At 33.1% G+C, this 22,513-nt stretch overlaps 2 long non-coding RNA genes across 2 annotated transcripts; both read left to right on the forward strand.

Annotated features, from left to right (window-relative positions):
• LOC109846450 lies at positions 13,607-19,217 on the forward strand. Its single transcript, XR_002248512.1, has 3 exons — positions 13,607-13,617; positions 13,932-14,013; positions 19,140-19,217. It is a non-coding gene; the product is annotated as an uncharacterized LOC109846450 (long non-coding RNA).
• On the forward strand, positions 21,276-21,928 carry LOC109846451. Its single transcript, XR_002248513.1, has 3 exons — positions 21,276-21,346; positions 21,436-21,553; positions 21,708-21,928. It is a non-coding gene; the product is annotated as an uncharacterized LOC109846451 (long non-coding RNA).

Consider the following 22,513-nt stretch of genomic DNA (forward strand, 5'->3'; position numbering starts at 1 on the left):
TATATTAGATATTATATTAAATATATTGTTCGTATATTATATCAATTACTATATAATATATCATATTATTATAATATATTATAATATATTAATTAATAGAATTAAACATAGTTATAATTAATTAGTAATTATAATATACTATACTATATTTTATTATAAAGTAAAATAATATATTATATTATAATAAGATACTAAATAATATACTAAACCAATTGGATAAATTAATTTAAACTTAATTGATAAATAAATATTATATTTTAATAAAGTGCCACATCATCATTTATCTCACATGAATTATCAAATCAAAGTTTCAAATTGTCTCATTATCCCAACTTGTCTCACTTTAATCCACTCAAAATATATCAAATGGATAAAATTATTCCATTAAATAATTATCCCATTTGGCCTTGGTTTGTCCTAACCAGTAACCCCCTCCCCCTCCAATAGATATATGTACATTTATTATAGAGGCCTGTTTGGCAACCATGTGCACAACCAGGCTAACTTGGTATTCTCAAACTAGGGGACTAGTCCAACTCTAGCATGGTTTCTATCGAGGATGCAGCATTCTAGATGGAATTCCGTCTAGAAAAAGCATCCTAGACGGATAAAGGAACCATCTAGGATATCTCTAGACGGATAAAACAATAGCCTAGGGTATTTCTAGATGGAAATTCTATCTAGAATACTTCCTAAACGGAGTTTCCATCTAGGATACCTCAAACAGAAACCCCGTTTGTGATGTATCCTAAACGGATCGATGTTCCATCAAGGATAACCTAAACGAATTTTTCGTTTGGAATGTATCCTAGATGGATTTCCGTTTAGGATACATCCCAAACGGAAAATTCATCTGGGATGTTTTACTACATCCCAGATGGAAATTCCATCGAGGATTATCCTAGACAAATTTTTCGTCAGTGGTACTTATTCATTTAAAAATTTTAAACTTTTTTCCCTCCTGTAATACAAATATCACCTGTAATATAATTCAATAATAATCCAAATCCAACCAATATGCAAATCCAAATCCAAATCCAAAGCTAATAATAATCCAAACCCAAATCCAACACATCAATCACATACCAAATTACTCATTCCATTCCTATACCAAGTCCAACCAATATATATTACATTCTAAAATCATACACAAATAAATAAACCATCCGCAAAACAACTTATAATCAAATAGACATCCCATTTCACAATATAAAAACATCAAACACGTATATTGTTTCATACATATCATGTCTCTCCTACAAATAATAATATTATCTAATAAATAATACTAATACTCCTAATTCACGCAATGCGTGCATTATCCCGTCCATCTGTGGCAAAAAATTTCAAGCATATAAATGCATGTTGATATAAATGAAAATATTTTCAAAATTTTAAAATATTAAAATTATTGAGTTTTTAATTATTATAAACTAGAAGAGCCCGCGAATTCAAATTTTATATCTTCCACTATTTTTGATTTTTTATTCCCTTTGATTTGGTAATCGAGGCATAAAAATTTTCAAGCATATAAATGAATGTTGATATAAATTAAAATTATTTAATGTTCTTTATTATCACAGGTTAAGTATAAAAGATATAAAAACTCCAATTAATCTATAGATAATATACTAATAAATCTTTAACTATTCAAAACAATATATATACATACACACATCATCCTTTTACACATGTATTGTTTAACAACACAAAAAATATTTTTTCGTGTAAATTCAAACTTAATTATAGGTTGATTTGACCACTCTACTGGCTGTCATAGGAAGACTTTTATCCCATTAAGAATATAGTAGCACATACATCTAACTTTATATACTTTGTAAATTTTTATCTCTAGAAAATTTCAGAAGCATTTACCCGATGTTCTCCGAATACACTGTGTGGATGTTATTATATCTATCAGCAATGAACCGAAACGCAAAATAGCATACTTATTGTACATGGAGAACAACTAGTATGTGTTGCCGATATTTTCTAGAAACGAAAATGTACAAATATACAATGTTAGATGACGCACTACTATATTTCTAACATGTCTAAACTGGATAGATCCAATAATTAACGGCATTTGTTTCTACTTATAAATAAGATAAACGTTCCCTTTTTGGATGAAAAACTTAATTTCATATCTAATGTGAGTCATCTATCTTATTTTAGAAATCCAAAAAAGTTAACAATAATTATTGGACGGAGTCTAAGATAACGTTAATTATTTTTTATTCACCTAAATTAGATATATATAACACATTATTGTGTTATATATCACACTATTTTCAAAAAATTAATTGATCCATAAATCAAATATTATCACACACAAACAAACATACACAACCACATATAACATGCACATTAAGGATAAAGTTAAAAATATGGTTAAAGTTAGGATTAGAGTTTCCACTTACGGTTAATTTTTAAAAATTGGTTAATTAAGGTTAGGAGTAATAGGGCTAAATGTAGTTCAATTAATGTTATTATAGTTTAAATTAGGGATCAATGTTGTGAAGGGCAAAATGCAACTTGATTAGGGTGAGTAACACAGATATAATTGAATAATAAACTGCAAAAATTATAAAAATTAATTTTTTTTATGAAGCACACCTTAAATGAGGGAGAGGACGATATGGGGTAGTAGTGGTAACTTCAAGGCACAATAACGGAGTCACCAATAGCGATTAGCGAGGTTACAGAGTAACTATCAAATTTGCAGTTTACAAAAGAGATACAATTCAAACTAAAATTCCTATAAAATTGAAAATGTAAGAGAATACAACCTCTAATGATCTAAAATTTTACCTCAAATCTGCAGTTTGGAGACGAGATCCGACGGTCGCTATGGTCGGCAATGGAGGCGAGTGGATGTCGGTGGTGAAGCGTAGCGGGTGAAGCGTAGCGGGTGGAGCGACGACGCAGGTGGAGGGCGGCACAAAGTGGAGATTGCCGGCAATGGAACAATGGATTGGCGAGGGATCGTGTTGGGTTTCAAAATAATTTCGAAATTTGGGTGCAGTTTTCGAAAGCTAGGGCAATTGTTGATCCTATCTGGATTTTTTTTCACGTGTCCCCCATATTCCTAGACGGAAATTTTTATCTAGCATATATCCTAGATGGGAATTTTTGTCTAGGAAGATGGGACCCACATGACGAAAAAATTATCAGGTGGGTCCTACATTTGTAGACGGAAATTTCCGTCTGGGAAGGTGAGACCCACATTTCTAAAGAAAAAAGTTAAAAAAGTTTTCGTCTAGAAATACTTGTATAGACGGTCTTATGTCTAGGATGTAGCATCCTAGATGGAATATCGTAGACGGAATTTTTCCATCTATATTGTCGTCCTCCTAGACGGAATATTCCGTCTAGGATAATCCATCGAGGATGCTATGTTTTTTACTAATGACTGAGCTAAAGTTACCCCAGTTGTTTCCCAAACAGAAAGCACCCAAAAATTAAAGCAGGACTAGGCCTGACCTTATTTTATGGGTTTGCCAAACAGGCGGTGTAAAGTTCCCTCTTAGAACTCGTTCGTGAATCGCACACGGAGAATTTGCTAGTAAAACGTGAAAAGCGGTCACCCTCGGAAGTGGTATGAAAGGGTCAAAAGCTGATGCTATTTTTCACAGCCTGCCCTCCATGTCGTTCTTGTTCGTCCATACATGGAGGGCAGGCTGTGACAATCGACGCCGACATGAACAGACCCGGAGGTATGGAGCACTTGCCTCCATGCAAATTTAAATCTTTAAATCTTTCTATTAGTGGGTAAAATTTTTAGGTGGTGCCATACAATTCAAATAGGTGCTTCTAGTCCAACAAAAAAATGACATCATGCGTGTAGAGAAAAACTATGAAAGGATCATCCTTCGAACTTGGCAGTATTTTGTGATAAAAGTGGAAGAAAAAAAAAGACCACGTCTTGATGCGCAATGATTAAAAAAAATACGATGTGCATCCTAATGATTAAATTTTTATATTACTAAAATATATATATATATAATATATATATATAATATATATATATATATATATATATATATATAATAGATATATATATATAATATAATCTCCTTAGTCGCGGTTGGCTCTTAAGAAATGCAGGCTTGAATACAAAAAAGATGCTGCTGAAAAAAAAAGATGTTACATTCTAGGAAAAGGCATGCTGTTTATGCTCAAAGGATGTGATGAAGATTCTATACACATTTGTTTCTTAAATTGTAGAGTTTGTATGACTCAATCTGATGAGGAATCAGTTCAATTTCATTGTGAAAACTGATATGGATTTAGATTTGAATTTCTTCGAAAGATGGTTATGCTTGGAATTGCGAGCATTAGTAATGATGAAGGATTCTTAAACGTGGTAAGGAAGGAATGTTTCATTTTGCTCTCTTATTGGTGTGTATGGCAGGAACGCAATGACAGATTATTTCTCTAATAAGCAAAGAAAGATGTTCTTTCCCTTACTTTGAACAAAATAGTGACTTATTCAACCTTTTGGTTAGGTTCTAAAGTGATATGTGCTCGAGCTGCTAGATTGCAGGAAAGAAGAAGAAAGAGAGCTACTGCAAGGAGTCAAATTGCTGAAGTTGCTGAAGCTGAGGATAGGACTTCTGTGGTCAATGTGATTCAATTGGAATGAAGATTTTACATAGAGTTTTATGTGCTTTGTGTTTGATCGGAGGAAAAACATCTTTAGTCTTAAAGTTATTTTACTATTTTGGGGTATATGTAGTATAGTTGATAACTTTTTACTATTTTTAGGAGTGTGTATCCGGTGGTAGATACATGGGTGTTGTAGCAACTGTTTTGTAGTCTTTTGTTCTGAACTTTAGTGCATACTCTTGATTGGGAGTGTTGTGCTCTGATACCACTTTTTGTGCGCGGTAGCCACTTGTTGTGCACCGAGGAACCAAACCAAACACAAAGTTTAACGTGGTTCGGTAAATTACCTACGTCCACGGGGCAAGAAGGGGAGGGGTTTTCACTAAAGAAAAAGAGAGTACAAAATAGATATTACAAGACCGCTCAAACTAACCGCTCAAACAAAACCCTCAAATCTCTTACAAAACCCTCAAACAATTTGCTCAGAAAAGAACTCTCTTTTCTGTGCTCAAAACTCTCCTTCAAGCTACCCTAAAAGTGATTAATATGATCCAATAAACCCTAAACAAATTGTGTTCTTATTTATATAAAACAAGAAACCCAAACAGCACAGGAAACCGAAGCAGGCCTAGACCCGACACGCTATCGACCGTCGAACTCATCACGGTCGATCGGATCCAACGAACGAAACCAAAAAACACTATAGGGTTTTGCCAGTCGATCGTCGCGCCACTTGCGGTCAACCTTGAAAATTCTAGAGACTTTCCCAGTGTTGTGCACGTTCACAGTCGACCGTAGCGCCACTAGCGGTCGACCGTGCAGCATCCAAAATGTTCCCTGCTTCAAAAAATTCGAACTTCATCGCTGTGTCGCCAATTCTACAATTCTCCACCTTAGTGAAGTCTTCCCAAAACTAAGCCGACACCAACTAAACCAAATATCCCACTTGTTACGTCTAGTACGTAGTGAAACGAAATCACAATAACGGATTCAATCCACAACAAGTCGAGACCTAAATGAGAATGCGAACACTCTCCAAATGTTGGTATCTACCCATCAAATTGATTGCATCATAAATGACTACCTACGTCTCCTCTTACCAAAGGAATCAAGCCTTCACGTAGTTCCGCAAATGACCTCCAAAGGCCTTCAATCAAATAAAAAATTCTCAACTCTTCACCAACAAATATGCAGTTGATAGCTCTCCAAATGGCCCCAAAGTGAAACAAATCAAACGCCTCCACCTGAGGTGAACCAATGACCGTATCCAAATTATATCCATCAGCTGTATTCGAATCAACCAACTCATCATCTGCACTCAAATCCAAATGATCCCCTAACTGTGTCACCTCAGCTGGAATCCCAAACAATACAGTATAATCTGGAGTATGTGAAGTAATCTCCATCCAATATAGAGTAGAATCACTCTCCACCCAATCTGGAGTAGCATCACTCTTCACCCACTGCGATACATCTAAGGTCTGTCCAAAACTCTCCACCTGCCGAGAGTCAATTAGCTCCCTCATCGAAGCCTCAACCGAATTGACACTACCAGATCAAATATCCAATGAAGTTTTACCTCCAATCACAGCAGTCGATAACCTATGACCAAGATGACCCAAATATGTCGAAGCCCCAACACCAGAATCAATGCTCGACATCAAACGTCGATCCTCCTCCAGCATGGAACAACTCACCAAATCTACCATCTCATCTCGTTGCCAAAGATTTCCTTTCCACCGAAATATCTCAAAATGTTGTGAGCTTGACTCAAATGCAAAAATAGGTCCCTCTTGTACCTCCCACCAAAATCAGAATGAAGTACATTCACCTTTCTGCCAATCTCACACTTCTTCAATCTGTTAGAGATTACTAGGACTTTATCCAATCGGGATTTGATTGCAACCCAAGCATGCCTAGAATAATCACTAACAAATAAAACCAAACATATATTACCTCCCAATGATGCCTCCTTGGAAGGCCCCCAAATGCCTACATGAACTCCATCGAAAAGACCCTTTGTGCGGTGAATAGAGGTGTCAAACTTCACATTGGTCTTCTTTCTCACATCAAAATGTTCACTGGACTTTAAATTGTAGATCGATGCACCTTTTTCCAAATCAATACTGGAATGACCAAGCCTCAAATACCACAGTCTAGTCGAATTAATAGAAATCATCAGCTCTCCACTTGTCACCATATTCCCAATCAAATAGTACATGTTATTCTTCCTGACGCCCTTCATCAAAATACGAGAGTCTTCCACAATCTTGAGAATCATGTCCTTGATATGAACACTAAAACCCTCTCCAACCAAAGCTCCAATCGAGATCAAGTTCTTCCTCAAAGAATGAACATATCTCACACCATGTAACTCTCTAACTGTCCCGTCATACATCTTGATGCAAATTCTTCCTATCCCAATGATTTGACATGCACGGTTGTCACCCATATACACCACACCACTCTCCAGCTTCTTAAAACTGGTGAACCATTCCCTTCTAGGGCACACATGATAGGTCGCACTACTATCCAACATCCACTCGGATTCCTCCGAATAGCAACCTGTGAGACTAATAGAAAGAGAATAAATAGATGAGTAAGAAATATTACCATCCGATATAATGATGTTCGCTTCTGATGATGATTGCTTTTCTTTTCCCTTCTGCTTATTCTTCATCCAATCACTGAGCTTTGGATAATATTTCTTCCAATATATCTCTTTACACCAAGCACACTGATATTTGCCAACTGTAGGATGCCCTACTCTAGACTGTGACTTCCCATTATTCCAGTTTGGATTCTTCCCTCTTGCGATCAATGTCTCTGTTGTTGTGTCACTTGTAGATTTCTTATCTTTCTTTTAAAGCTGATAATTCACAAGTGTAGCGGTGACCTCACTATACGAAAGGGACACATTCCCATTAATTAGGGTAAGAACAAAGGTCTCATATTCCCCATATGGTAAGGAACTCAACAATAACAAAACTTTGTCCTCATCCTCTATCATAACATTCACATTCGCCAAATCCACAAGAAGCTTTGTGTAGTGGTTCATGTGATCACCAATGGAGGTTTTCTTCTTCAATTGGAAGCGATAAAACCTCCTCTTCAAATGCAAGTGATTTTTCACACTCTTGGTCATATACTTGCTCTCAAGGGTCTCCTAAATCTTCTTAGCCAAAGTCTTATTCATCACATCATACTTTAAATCTTGAGTCAAACAATACCTAATCACACTACACGCCGTTCTATTCATCTTCTTCCAAACCTTCTCATCAATATCATCTGGCTTGCTATCCAGTTCCAAAGTATCTTTCAAATTTTATGCGTTCAGTGCATTCAAAACCTCACATCTCCATAATCCAAAATTATTCGTGTTATTAAACTTCTTCACATCTATCTTCGTAGAGTGGATATTCAAATTTTGAATGGTCTTCTGCCAAAAGCACCACCATCAACACCTGAAGTACCTTCTTTATCAGTCATCTTCCTCAACACACCAACAACCAATGCGGAACAAACTGAAGAATAGATCAAAAACTAAAAAAAGATATAATTTTTACTAAAAAGATCTCACATTTAACTCCAAACGAAGCCCTAGCCAAACTTTCAAAGTGATCTACTCCTCCAAATAGCCCAAGCGTAGCCCGAGCTCTGATACCACTTGTTGTACTCTGACACCACTTGTTGTGCACAGAAGCCACTTGTTGTGCGCCGAGGAACCAAACCAAACACCGAGAGGAAAAGCAACTCAAATCAAACAATAATAGCACAAACTAAAACACAAAGTTTAACGTAATTCGGTAAATTACCTACGTCCATGGGGCAAGAAGGAGAGGGGTTTTCACTATAGAGAAAGAGAGTACAAAATACAGATTACAAGATCACTCAAACTAACCTCTCAAACAAAACCCTCAAATCTCTCACAAAACCCTCAAACAACTCTCAAACAAAACCCTCAAATCTCTCACAAAACCCTCAAACAATTTGCTCAGAAAAGAACTCTCTTTTCTGTGCTCAAAACAAACAATTTGCTCAGAAAAGAACTCTCTTTTCTGTGCTCAAAACTCTCCTTCAAGCTACCCCAAAAGTGAGCAATATGATCTAATAAACCCTAAACAAATCGTGTTCCTATTTATATAAAATAGGGAACCCAAACTGTGCAGGAAACCGAAGCAGGCCCAGACCCGACTCGCGGTCGACCGCCGAACCCATCGCGGTCAACCGGATCCAATGACCGAAACCAAAAAACACTACAAGGTTTTGTCGGTCAATCGTCGCGCCACTTACGGTCGACCGCGAAAAGTTCAGAGACTTTTTATATATAAGGTTAGGGTTAGGGCTTTAACGAAAATAAATTAAAATAAATAATTACCGATATTTAAAAATCAAAATAATTACAGAATAATTATCTATCTATCTACCCTTTAAAAGAGCCAGTTCCTGAAAAACTTTCCCATACCCAAATTAACCTTCAACCATCTTAAATATACCCACTTTCTCCCTTAAAATCGTTTCATTTAATTTGCCTTCAGAATCGAAAAATTCCACCTCCGTTACGCCTTCCTCTCCGCCGAAGCGGAAGAGATAATCGATTACCCTTCTCCGACGAAGCCGAAGCGTTACAGGAATTTGCAAAGATGTGTATTATTCATTGGTTACTCTTCTCCGTCGAAGCCGAAGCGTTTCAGAAATCTGCACAACTTTCTATTTCTTCAGAATTTCCGCATTCATCTCCAAAGATTTCTGCATTTGGGGATTTAGTAAGGTATTTCTTCTTCATCTTCACTCCTTTATTTATACAAAACCCTAACTCTATCTATCCCCTTTTAGTTATTCATTCCTCTCATTTTCTTCTAAAAATTGCCCTAATTTTCTATTTCCTACAGTTTCAAACGACAAGGGTTTACATATTGCAACAGCAGTTGGATCGACTTTAGAAAGTAAGTTGAGTTGAGTTGAGTTCTTTAAATTTTCAGATTTTGATTTTGGTTGTAATTTATTTCCTAAATTACTTCTGTTTTCAAGTTATAAATTCTTTTGTATCTTATATGTGTTTGGGAATTCATTTCTTGATATGGTGTTTGATATGAAAGCTCTGAAGGTGGGGAAATATGTGTTTTTTTTTATATTACACATTGAAAAATTTACGCATAAATGTGATAATTTATAGCCTTTTCAAATAATTAAGACAATGTTAAGGTTGCAGTCATGAGTCAGTTCTTGTTAATTAGGATAACTACGTACTGCCCAGGTCATGATATGGGTATCTTCATCTTAGTGCAACTCATGCATATTGGATATTGCTAATTGCTGATGTGATGTAATGGATAACTCCTGATTGTTCAAAGCTGAAAACGAATGGACAGTGCACAAAGCTGAAAACAAATGTGCTTGCCAACAAACAAAAGTAAAACTTTTGCCAGTAATAATCAAAATCAAATTCCGACATACCCCTGAATGGGCAGAGGAAGAAAGGACCAAAGAGAAGGAAATTTTGTTGTATCTCTTCAATTTTAAATTGCTATTGTTTCATAAATGTGTCTAAGGAAAATATTAGTGCTACCTGCATTACAGTAATGATTGCTAATATCATTTGACTTTCTGTCCATAGAAAGAAAAGTTTTTCCCCCCTTCCTGTTTGGTTATTTGTATTTACATCAGTTTACATTAGTATCTTATGACGAATGTAAGCAAAAATTCTCTATTAGGATTTCAATACAATAATAGTAGTTCCACCAGTTTCAATACAATTGTTTTTTATTTCATAATACAAAGAAAAATATAAACCAGAGGAGTCTCTATATATTTCCATATTTAATGAAGATGACAGATACTTAATCTAGGCAAAAGTGCACTCAATTATTATGAAAGTGTGAAAAGGGCAAGCAACTTTCCAAATTGAGTACGTTGTTGAAATTTGAAGCATGATTGTGTTGTTTTCTTTTTGGCATTTTTAGGATTGTCTAACGCAACACAAAGTCAGTGTTTGTTGAGCATTGAACACATTTTGCTACATTTTTCTTAATGAGATCAACACTTTGTCTACTTACTATGAGTTCCCTTTATTTGTTTGATTTGTAGACTCTTCTAGATTCAGTTGGACTGTCAATTTGGCAAATGAATGTAGAACCACTTGATGATTGACCACATTCTAAGAAAATTAACTCACATCAAATGGCCAGTGGAGATGCAAATGATCTTTACAGTGATTGTGAGTCTGGTTGTACTGATGATGATTATGATTTACATGAATCTCATACTGCATTTATTGGAAAAAACGAGCAGCGGGTAGCCGTTGCCTGTGATGATGGTTGTGTACGATTATATTACATGTCCGATACAAATGGACTAACTTATTATAGATCATTTCCTCGAGTCTTGCACCTCCTAACATGTATAATTTATGGATTCTCATGTCAGTTTGTAATCCATGAATTAGTGAAGACTAGAGGTCTAAATATGTGACTGTGACGGTCTAATCTCAGAATTTGGATGTTACATTATACCATGGTCTTCTTTCTCCCTTTTTTTCTGAACGTTACTTGTGCTGGCCTATGTCTCCGTCCATGTCAGTGTACCATAATCATGTCTGTGTCTCTGCTCCATAGGAGGCGAGTCATCTAGATTTTGCTTAAATTGTTTGAACTATACCTACTGTAGTTCTAGATATTGCTTAAATTGTTTGAACTATACCTACTGTAGTTTGGAGAATCAAGGCCTTAGTTACAATTTACAAAACTATACACTATTTCTGACATGGTTGGATTTTCTTAAATATCATTCACTTGGGATTTAGGTGCAGTAGAATGGTGATGAAACTTCACATGTGATGTAATGGATAAGTCCTTAGAGTACAAAGCTGAAAACAAATGGACAGTGCACAAAGCTGAAAACAAATGTGCTTGCCAACAAACAAAAGTAAACTTTTGCCAGTAATAATCAAAATCAAATTCCGACATACCCCTGAATGGGCAGAGTAAGAAAGGACCAAAGAGAAGGAAATTTTGTTGTATCTCTTCAATTTTAAATTGTTATTGTTTCATAAATGTGTCTAAGGAAAATATTAGTGCTACCTGCATTACAGTAATGATTGCTAATATCATTTGACTTTCTGTCCATACAAAGAAAAGTTTTTCCCCCCTTCCTGTTTGGTTATTTGTATTTACATCAGTCTATATTAGTATCTTATGACGAATATAAGCAAAAATTCTCTATTGGGATTTCAATTGATTAAAGCACGCAGGTATTCATGCAGGAAAAAATGAGGAAGAAGAACCTTAAATTGTAATGGCACAAATAAGTTAGATGTTTGCATGACACCAGAGAAATTGGATCTTTAAGTTTATAGTCTAAATTGTAATGGTAGAAATAACTTAATATTAATAGTAATTTCTTATCACGCGTGATTCCTCTGAGTTTTTCCTTCAAATTCAAAGGTTGCACTTGCAGGTAACAGCTGATCTCACCCCTCTCAATCCAACACAGGTGGTTGTCAAGTTCGATACCTTCAAAATTCTTGGTCTGGTTAGTGATAATTTTCCTCGTAATTTAATTATATTTACATTTGAGCACTCAGTAGTTATTAATACAGATCATTTTCTTCTTTTACATCTATTGTATTTTTATTTTTATTATCATTTTTTTTGTGATATAATAAGGCCAGAGTAAAGTCCAGAGTAAAGTCCTGAAAAAATAACTTACCTCTTTGTGCTTCGATAATATTCGAACATATACCTATAAAGGCACCGGATATCGCTCGCGGTGAATTGGAAATCACTTACTTAGATGAGGAGATCCGGTAAGGCACTTCCCCAATATTATGTAATGTTTTACTGCGGTGATAAACTTTTGACTGTGAGTATCGAAAAGAAAAGAAATACTTGTTCATTTTACTTGTGTCATGTCATATTTTAGTTTGATTAAAGTCGTCGCACTATATCTGTACTATATACTTAGACGAGGAGATCCGGTAAGTCACTTCCCCAATATTATGTAATGTTTTCTTCTTGTTTTCCAAGTGCGTAATATCAAGTAAATGTCTAAATCAAATAAAATGATTACTATTTAACGAAATAGCAAGAATTTTCCTTATCTTTACGAGAAAGACCTTTAGAAGTGCTCTGTCATCATTATTCACATAGCCCAATTGTTGGATGGAGATAATGACTTCGGGAATAGTATGTGATATTGAGGCTTGTAATGTTATTTCCCTCATCTGTGATGATGATTTTTAGTTTGTGATTCCTGTTTTGATTTATTTTATAATTTGGTATATCAATTCTGATTTCATCAATCTAATATTAAATAGTGCACATGCAAAGCAAAGCGAGATTGCATTTAATAATTTATTTTTATCTGATTCTGATTTGGTTCAGAATTAGAGAGGAGAACAAACCCTTGGATGATTGAAAATTATGCAACCATAGTTTCTATTTTTTAAGTTGATCCGTTCATAGTAGTTCCCTTGGATGATTGGAAACTATGAATTAATTACATCGCCGTTTCTTTGATTTGGTTTAGAATCGGATAAGAGAAAGATATGGGTTGTCTTTGATTTGGTTCTGGAATCGGAGAATCACAAATGATAGAGTTTAGTTATTTTTTTTTGTTGCGATTTCGGTTGTGATTTTTTTCCTAAATTAGGTATTAGGTATATCAATTCTGTTTTGATCAATCTAATATCAATTGCATAACCAATAGATTAAAGATATTAAAATGTTTTGTAATCATTACTTGAGAAAACATGTTCCTTGAGTAATTATGTATGTTGTGAAAACCTGTTGTGCAGTTCTCACGTAAATAATTTAACATTTATTTTAATTATATATGTTGTCTCTGAATAATTATGTATGTTTTGTCTCTGAGTAATTATATAAGTTTTGTAATACACTATTACGTGTAGATTAAATTATTTAACATTTTTTCATATTAATGCAGATATCCTACTTGGTTGGATTTGCGTTGTTTTTTTTTAAAACATTTCTGAAATTGACGGTGATTCAGGTTAGTTAAGCAACTTTCTTCTCTTTTCTCTTTATTTTGTTCATAGTGATGATAACTCTATTTCCTTGTATTTATCTTCTTCTACACTTAAATATTAATTATTATTATTATTATATGACTTAAAAAAAATTAACCTTAGCATATGAGATATTTGTGATTACTGATGCATGTATAGTTTACCAAATTTCTAAAAAAAACCTTAAGTACTATTGAACAACAAATAAAATATACTTATTCTCTCAAATTATATTCACTGCTATACTTATGTTAAATAAAATCAATAATTTAACGCATTAAATTTTTTTTCCTTGTAGAAATTTACATTCTACTTCTTGGATTGCATAATCACTATACATTTGCATAAGAGTACCTTCTTCCAAATGACTTCAAACCAAGGTTTGAATTCAACATAAATATATATTATTATTGCTTTATGTGTATTTGTGTTTATTAATAGTATATTTTATTATTTTTTAACAGAAGACCACATTCTAATACATGAGAGTAGAAACACCAAATATAATCAGTTGAATGTTGATCAGAAGAGAACTTACATTCAGAAGGTCATTGATAATAATATAAAGAGGAAAAGAAATGATTTAGCTGGCAGTAGTACCAATAGCAAGGGAAAACGTAAGATTGATTTGTTTTGTAGAGCGCAACAGCGAGAATATGAGAATGGAGGTTTGCATAGATTAATTTTATAATTTATTAAAATAATTACATGATTTTATATATCTAAATTTATTTAACACTAAAAACTATTATTTTTTTCTAGGTCAAATTACACATGAACCAGTATGTTCTTTATTACATAAACTACGGACTCCAATGTTTTGTTCATTTTGTGGAGCAAAAAAGTTTGAACATGAGCCACCAACATCTTGTTGTCACAATGGTGAAATCCACCTAGCAGATGTGAATGTTAATGACGAGTTATATACCCTTTATATGGTACAAACCCAAGAGGCAATTGAGTTTCGAAGACAAACCAAAAAGTATAATAGCATTTTCTCATTCACATCATTTGGGGCAAGGTTTGATAGAGAACTTGCATCAAACAGAAAGGGTATTTTCACATTTAGAGCACAAGGACAAATATATCATAATCTCCCCTCTCTTATTCCAGAAGAAAATAAGCCTTCCTACTTTCAACTTTACTTTTACGATACGGAGAATGAGTTGCAAAATCGAATGGGAATATTAGATAATGCAAACATGAGTACGACTACAACTAAAAGATTGATGGATATATTAGAAGGAAACCCATATGCAAAATTTCTGCGGAAACTAAATGATTTTCCATCTCTTGAAGACTTCAAGATCATTATAAATAGAGATGCTGCAGTAGATCAACGTGTTTACAACTCGCCAACAGTGGATCAGGTTGCAGCTATCTGGGTAGAGGGAAATAATGATAATGTTCCGTATGAGAGAGAAATAGTTGTCCATTCACACTCTGGCAAGAATAATCAAGTTAGGCACTATTTTGGTTGTTATGATCCTTTACAGTATCATTTACTCTTTCCAGGCGGAGATGTAGGATGGCACCAAAATATTAAAAGAAGGGATAAAAATAATATTCGTCGGTCCAAACAAGTAAATACAACATCTCAAGTAACTCAGCAAACTTTTACATCTGCAGAAGATATATTTAAACGAGAAAGGGAAGATAAATCATAATCAAAATTGTTTAATAATATTAAAATATTAAAAATTAACTTAACCTGTAAACTTGTAGGTGTTAAAGCACCAAAGGCGGGAAGCGTCTCATGTCGAGAATATTATTGTTACAAGTTCCAGATAAGAGACACTCGACAATCTACAGTATTAACATCGGCAGGCCGTTTGTTCCATCAATATGCTGTTGATATGTACATAAAGCTTGAAACAACAAGACTTGATTATTTTAGAAAGAAACAATTAGAAATTAGAGCAGAGTTATTCCAAGGCATAGTCGATAGTGTAGCTGCTGGAGAAGCAAAAGCATGTCAAGTCGGAAAAAGAATAGTGCTGCCATCATCATTTATTGGTGGTCCTAGAGATATGCGTCGTAGATATCTTGATGCAATGTTATTAGTACAACGATTTGACAAACCAGATATTTTCATCATAATGACATGCAATCCTGAATGGGAAGAAATCACGGAGGAGCTACATCCAGGACAGACATATAATGATAGACCAGATCTAACCTCAAGGATATTTAGAGGAAAATTGCAAGACCTGAAAGATCAACTATTTAAAAAGAAAAATCTTTGGAAAAGTTGTTGCCCATGTTCATGTCATCGAGTTTCAAAAAAGAGGGTTGCCTCATGCACACATGTTGATTATTCTAATGGGAAAACACAAAATCATCTCATCAGATCATTATGATAAGTACGTATCAGCAGAAATTCCAAACCAATATGAAAATCCAATCCTATATGAATTGGTAAAAAAACATATGATGCATGGCCCTTGTGGAGAGTTAAATATGAAGAATGTTTGCATGCAAAATGGAGAGTGCAAATATCACTACCCTAGAGAGTTTTCTCCAAGATCACTACAAGCGAAAGATGCTTACCCAATTTATAAAAGGAGCAAAAATAACAGAACAATATTGGTTCGAAACAAAATCCTTAATAATCAATGGGTGGTACCTTATAATCCCTATTTGCTGACACGTTATAACTGTCACATCAATGTTGAAATATGCTCAGGCATAAAAGCAGTTAAATACCTTTATAAGTACATATATAAAGGACATAATAGAGTGGCAGTAAACATTGAATATAATGAAGGTGAAAAAGTTGTGAATGAAATCAAAAATTTTCAAGGTGCAAGATGGGTATCAGCTCAAGAAGCTTTTTGGAGAATATATGAATTCCATCTTAATGAGATATTCCCGGCTGTCATTAACTTACAATTTCACATGCCAAATCATCAATATGTTTCTTATTGGAAACATCAAGACCTATCTAAATTGATTCACTTGGAACATGTCTCCAAGACGATGCTTACAGAATTTTTTACTATGTGTAAAAAAATTCAAGACGATGCTTACAGAATTTTTTACTATGTGTAAAAAAATTAAAGAAGGTAACAAGAAGAAACATGAAGAAGACCATGAAAAGGAGTTATTATACTATGTGTAAAAAAATTAAAGAAGGTAACAAGAAGAAACATGAAGAAGACCATGAAAAGGAGTTATTATATGTGGAATTTCCTGAATGTTATGTTTGGGATTCAACAGCAAAATCTTGGAGTCCAAGAAAACAGAGACAAGTGATAGGTCGAATAAATGGGGCTAATCCAATTGAAGGAGAGAGATATTACTTGCGACTATTGCTTACTCACGTTAGGTGTCCGAAATCATTTGAAGATCTACTGATGGTAAATGATATTCATTGTAAATCTTTCAAGCAATCAGCTCAGAAATTAGGTCTTTTGGAATCTGATGATAGCATAAGAGAGTGCTTAGATGAAGCCATCGTCTTCCAAATGCCAACAGCACGTCAGCATTTGTTTGCCACTATATTGGTTCATTGTGAACCTACAGATGTTAATCATTTGTGGGATAAATATCTTGAATCATTATCTGAAGACTTCTCAAGGAAACCAAATGCTACTAGAGCTTCGGTGATAAATGATACTCTTCTCAATATTAACTTCTACTTAGAGAGTATGGGAAAGGATATTAAAAATTTTGATTTGCCACCTTTACAAGCAAAAAACATTACAGAGGAAGGTTCATACCCAAGAGAAATAAAATAAGAGCTAGATGTACAAATCTCAACTGATGATCTAAATGCTGCAACAAAACTCAGCTATGAACAACATACTGCATACACTACAATACTAACAAGAGTTGAAGCAAATAAAAGTGGAGTTTTCTTAACAACATACTGCATACACTACAATACTAACAAGAGTTGAAGCAAATAAAAGTGGAGTTTTCTTTATTGACGGTCCAGGAGGAACTGGGAAGACTTATTTTAAAAGTGGAGTTTTCTTTATTGACGGTCCAGGAGGAACTGGGAAGACTTATTTATATCGTGCTCTACTTACAACAGTAAGATCGCAAGGTATGATAGCTCTTGCTACAGCGACATCAGGTGTCGCAGCTATAATAATGCCTGGTGGAAGAACAGCACACTCCAGATTTAAAATCAAAATCCCAACAATAGATTCATCTATGTGTAGTATATCAAAGCAAGATGGGACATCAAAACTCCTTAGAATAGCTCGTCTAATAATTTGGGACGAGGCTGCTATGGCTAAACGCGTTGCAATTGAAACGTTGGATAGAACACTAAGAGATTTAATGGATCAAGATGAACCATTTGGCGGAAAAGTAATTGTATTTGGTGGTGATTTCAGACAAGTTTTACCAGTTGTGCCTCGCTCAACAAGATCACAAACTATCAAAGAAAGTTTAGTAAGCTCACATTTATGGAGAAAAATCATCAAACTATAACTTTCAAAAAATATGAGAGCAAAATCAGACACAACATTCAGTGAATTTCTTCTTAGGATTAGGAATGGAGATGAACCAACAGTGACACAGGATCTTATAAAACTGCCGAATGCAATATTGATCCAGAATCAAGGTGATGAGCTACCGGAAGATTCGCTCATAAATTCAATTTTTCCATCTTTAGACGAAAATTTCAAGTCTATTGACTATATGAAAGATAGAGCTATCCTTGCAACAAAAAATGAATATGTTGACATGTTAAATGATAGACTAATAAAAAGGTTTCCAGGAGAAGGAAAAGAATTCTATAGCTTTGATGAAGCAGTTGATGACACTAATCATCATTACCAAGAAGAATTTTTGAACACTCTGCTCCCTAATGGACTACCGCCGCATAAGCTAATGTTGAAAAAATATTGTCTAATTATTTTACTAAGGAACTTGGATCCAACTAATGGACTATGCAACGGTACAAGAATGATATGTCAAGATTTTAACTACAATGTAATTCAAGCTAAAATCACAATGGGCCAACATGCTGGGAAAGAAGTTTTCTTGCCAAGAATATCATTGTCATCAGCAGAAGATGAAGGATTACCATTCAAGTTCAAACGCAAACAATTTCCCATAAGATTATGTTTTGCAATGACAATTAATAAATCCCAAGGGCAAACAATACCTAACGTTGGTATTTATCTATCTGAACCAGTGTTCTCTCATGGGCAATTATATGTTGCTTTATCACGGGGTACTTCTATGATGACAACCAAGATCTTAATAACATCAGATGGAAAATTTGCAGAAGAGGAACAATACACAAAAAATATTGTATACAAGGAAGTTCTCCAGCCAAAGGACCACGAGGAATAATTCAAATGACCAATAACATTTTTAAAGGTTAGGAATTTATTATATATTAATAATTAATAAATTCAAATTACTATAATTAGTGTCACATCTTTGATATAGAATAGTCTCATTTAATTTTCTTTTGAGTTTATTTAGTACTTCAGATGTGTTGTTATTTATATTTATATATAACAAACTATTCAAAATCTTGCAGGAACAATGGCATCCACCAACGAAGCACAAATTCCACACATCCAAATACGCCAACTAAAAAAATTTCAAAGAGAGTGGACGATTCATGTTGTTATCCTAAGAACTATTAAGTCATCTTATGAGAACAACAAAGGATCAGGTAAACTACTAAAAATAATTTTGGCCGACTCAGAGGTAATGTAGCAATATTCTACATGCTATAATTCTATTGATATTTGTTAATACTTATTCTTAAATAAAGTAATACATACAATGTTTAAGTACAATATGCATCATTTTTTATCATGACATAACAATCGCTATTTTAAATCTATGCAGAGCATTCTCAATTTTTAAAAAATTTATATTATAAATTATAAATATAAATTAAATTATAATTGTTGATGCTTATTCTTATATTAAATATTTTCACCTTACTATGTATAAGATCATATAAAAAAATTCCAGCATTTATTAAAGAGGTAGGCAACATATAATTCATTTTCGCATATTTTATACAACAAATATCATGCTTTCTTCGTATTTCTACGTAAATTGATTGTCTACGTATGTCAAACAATATAAGCAAGCAAATAATTAGAATATGACATCAACACAAAATTGTATACACACTGCAACAAAATATTTATTATTTTGACCCGAAGATTATGGATATCTTTCAATAAAATCTAGAGAATGGTTATTTTAAAGTTTACCACATAAAACTACATTTATACATAACTTACGTCATCTATTACTTATCTCATTTATCTTAGGCTTAAATGAATGTTAATGTATTAGTTATTTGTGAGATAATATTAGTAATATTTGCAGGGGATACAAGGTATTATGTTTGGAGAAACTATTGAAATGTATAAGCACATGCTTCAGAAGAATCATTTTCTTTACATCTCAAATGGAGAAGTCAAACCAATAAACCCACTTTATGGAAATGTACATGAGTCAATTGAGTTGACATTGACTAAAAACATTTCTATCAAAGAATCAAATGCAAAGTTTCAATTTGATAAGATATTGAACAACTTTATCTCAATCAAAGAGGCAATTTCCAACGAGGATACAAGGAATATAAGTAAGTATTTCTAAACACCTTTTATTTTTAGTTTAAAAATTTATAAATGAATTTTCAACTTATTATAAATTTATGTGCAGATGTTCTAGCAATGATAGCAAATGTCAAGCCTATGATCAAGTACGTTACAAGATATAATAAGGCAGACACAATGCGGGACATCATTATAGTAGACAAAGAGTATACACGCTTGCTTTTATTTCATAATAAATTATTTATTCAAAATATAATATATTAACCTAAAATTGTGTAACTTTTCTTACACAGTGAGATAACATTGTCTGTAACTTTATTCGGAGATTTAGCTTGCAATGAAGGTTCAATGATTGAAGAAAATATGCATGAGCCAACTATAATAGCGCTATCAGATTTCAAAATATCATTGTACAAAGGTAACATTTTTAAAATGGAATTGTAAATTAATTATAAAAAATATCAAATTCTAATTATAACTATTATATATGCAGGGGAGATGTGCTTGACTTCGCAAATGGCATCAACAATATGTATCAACCCTGAAATACAACTTGCTAAGGACATGCGAGAATGGTAATTCAAATAAAAAAGGTAACTTAATAAGTTTACTTTTAAATATTTTTAAAATTATATGCAGGGCTCTTTCAAAAGACAAAATCAAGACTAATGGTGCTCCATCAATGCTATTTAAAAATGCAACGAAAATGAATATTGTTGATATTATGCAAGCTTCACAAGACTCATCAAAGGTATGACATTAAAAATCCTACTATAAAATATTAATGAATCAATAGCTTCATTTTTATAAAAAACTAATATAAATAAATATTGTTTCATTGATGTTTCAAATACATTTATAATTATTACTTTTATATTAATTTTTAAAAAATTCATTTTTGACTATATTTTTTCCAAAATTTTTATAATTTATAATAATTTCTAATTTTATTTAATAAATATATGTAAACTACGATTATAACTAACTAATTTTTTTCAAATGTACAGGCACAATATGGCAGCTTTATTGGAAAAATAAGTAGTATCTTAAATAGACATGAGGCTTGGTACTACTCATGTACAGACTGCAATAAAAAAGTAGACAAAACTATTTATGACAAATGTCAAAATTGTCAAAAAAACAATGAAGATAGTATACCAAGGTAAAGTACTATCAATTACTCATGAAAGAAAAATATAAAGATTAAATATATAAATATCATCTGATACACAATGATAATACAAAATGTAGATATGTTGTTAAAATCATTGTGGAAGACGAAACAGACACTGCAAGAGTCACACTTTTTGACGCAGCACAAACATTGATAGGATGCGATGCTAAAAAATTCATGGATGATATAAAAGAGGTAACTTCTTACTTTATTATATTTTACACATATAAAACAATATATTTCATGTATAAGATCTTAATTTTTTTCTCATTAAAACAGAATTATATTTTACACATATAAAACAATATATTTCATGTATAAGATCTTAATTTTTTTCTCATTAAAACAGAAAAAAAATCAGAGTTCATTGTTTCAAAAGTTTGTTCTCAACATCGGAAAGACATACAAGTTCCTTGTAAAGTTGGATGAGAAGTCAAAGGATGAACGTGCACAAGGAAAGATAATAGCACAAGAAATCCAAATCCAAGAAGACATCACAATCAACATTGATGATGATGATTCATTTCTCGATTTACCAAAAAAGAAGATAAAGGTGGAGGAGGATTGATCAAGGACCCACAAAAATTAAACATGAATGAATTTTAATTTTAATTACATTTACAAATTGGTTAAAGGATTTTACATGTGCTTTTCATAAGCTTTTAAGTTTATTAATTGATGAATTAAATTTGTTAGGCCAATTTATGATTTATACGCATATGCTCATATAGTTGTTTGATAACTATTGCATGCTTTGATTGTTATTGCAGTTATTTACTTTAATTCAACATTCTATTATGTGAATCTAAATACATATTCATAGAATAGTTCACTTTATTAATTTAATTTTGTATGTCAAGTATTTTTTACTTATCTATATTGCACAAAAAATATTGTCGATGAGTCGTTCGCAATAAAAATGATGACCAAGCACAGCTTCCTGAACCTGTTGAGAGAAAACAATAGCTTTCTATAGAGAAGGTATTTTATATATTAATCTGTGTGTTTTAGTTATGCTCATAAGCTTTTCTTTTGTCTTGTCTTTATAGTTTCATGTTATTTTGGGTTTCAGATTTTTGTTTGATCAATGAAAACTGGGCGTCTATTAGATATTCTTAGCGGTCATGGAGGACCAGCTCATGGTTTTATGTTTTC

The sequence above is a fragment of the Asparagus officinalis genome, chromosome 6 (assembly GCF_001876935.1).
Source record: "Asparagus officinalis chromosome 6, Aspof.V1, whole genome shotgun sequence".
Lineage (NCBI taxonomy): Eukaryota > Viridiplantae > Streptophyta > Magnoliopsida > Asparagales > Asparagaceae > Asparagus > Asparagus officinalis.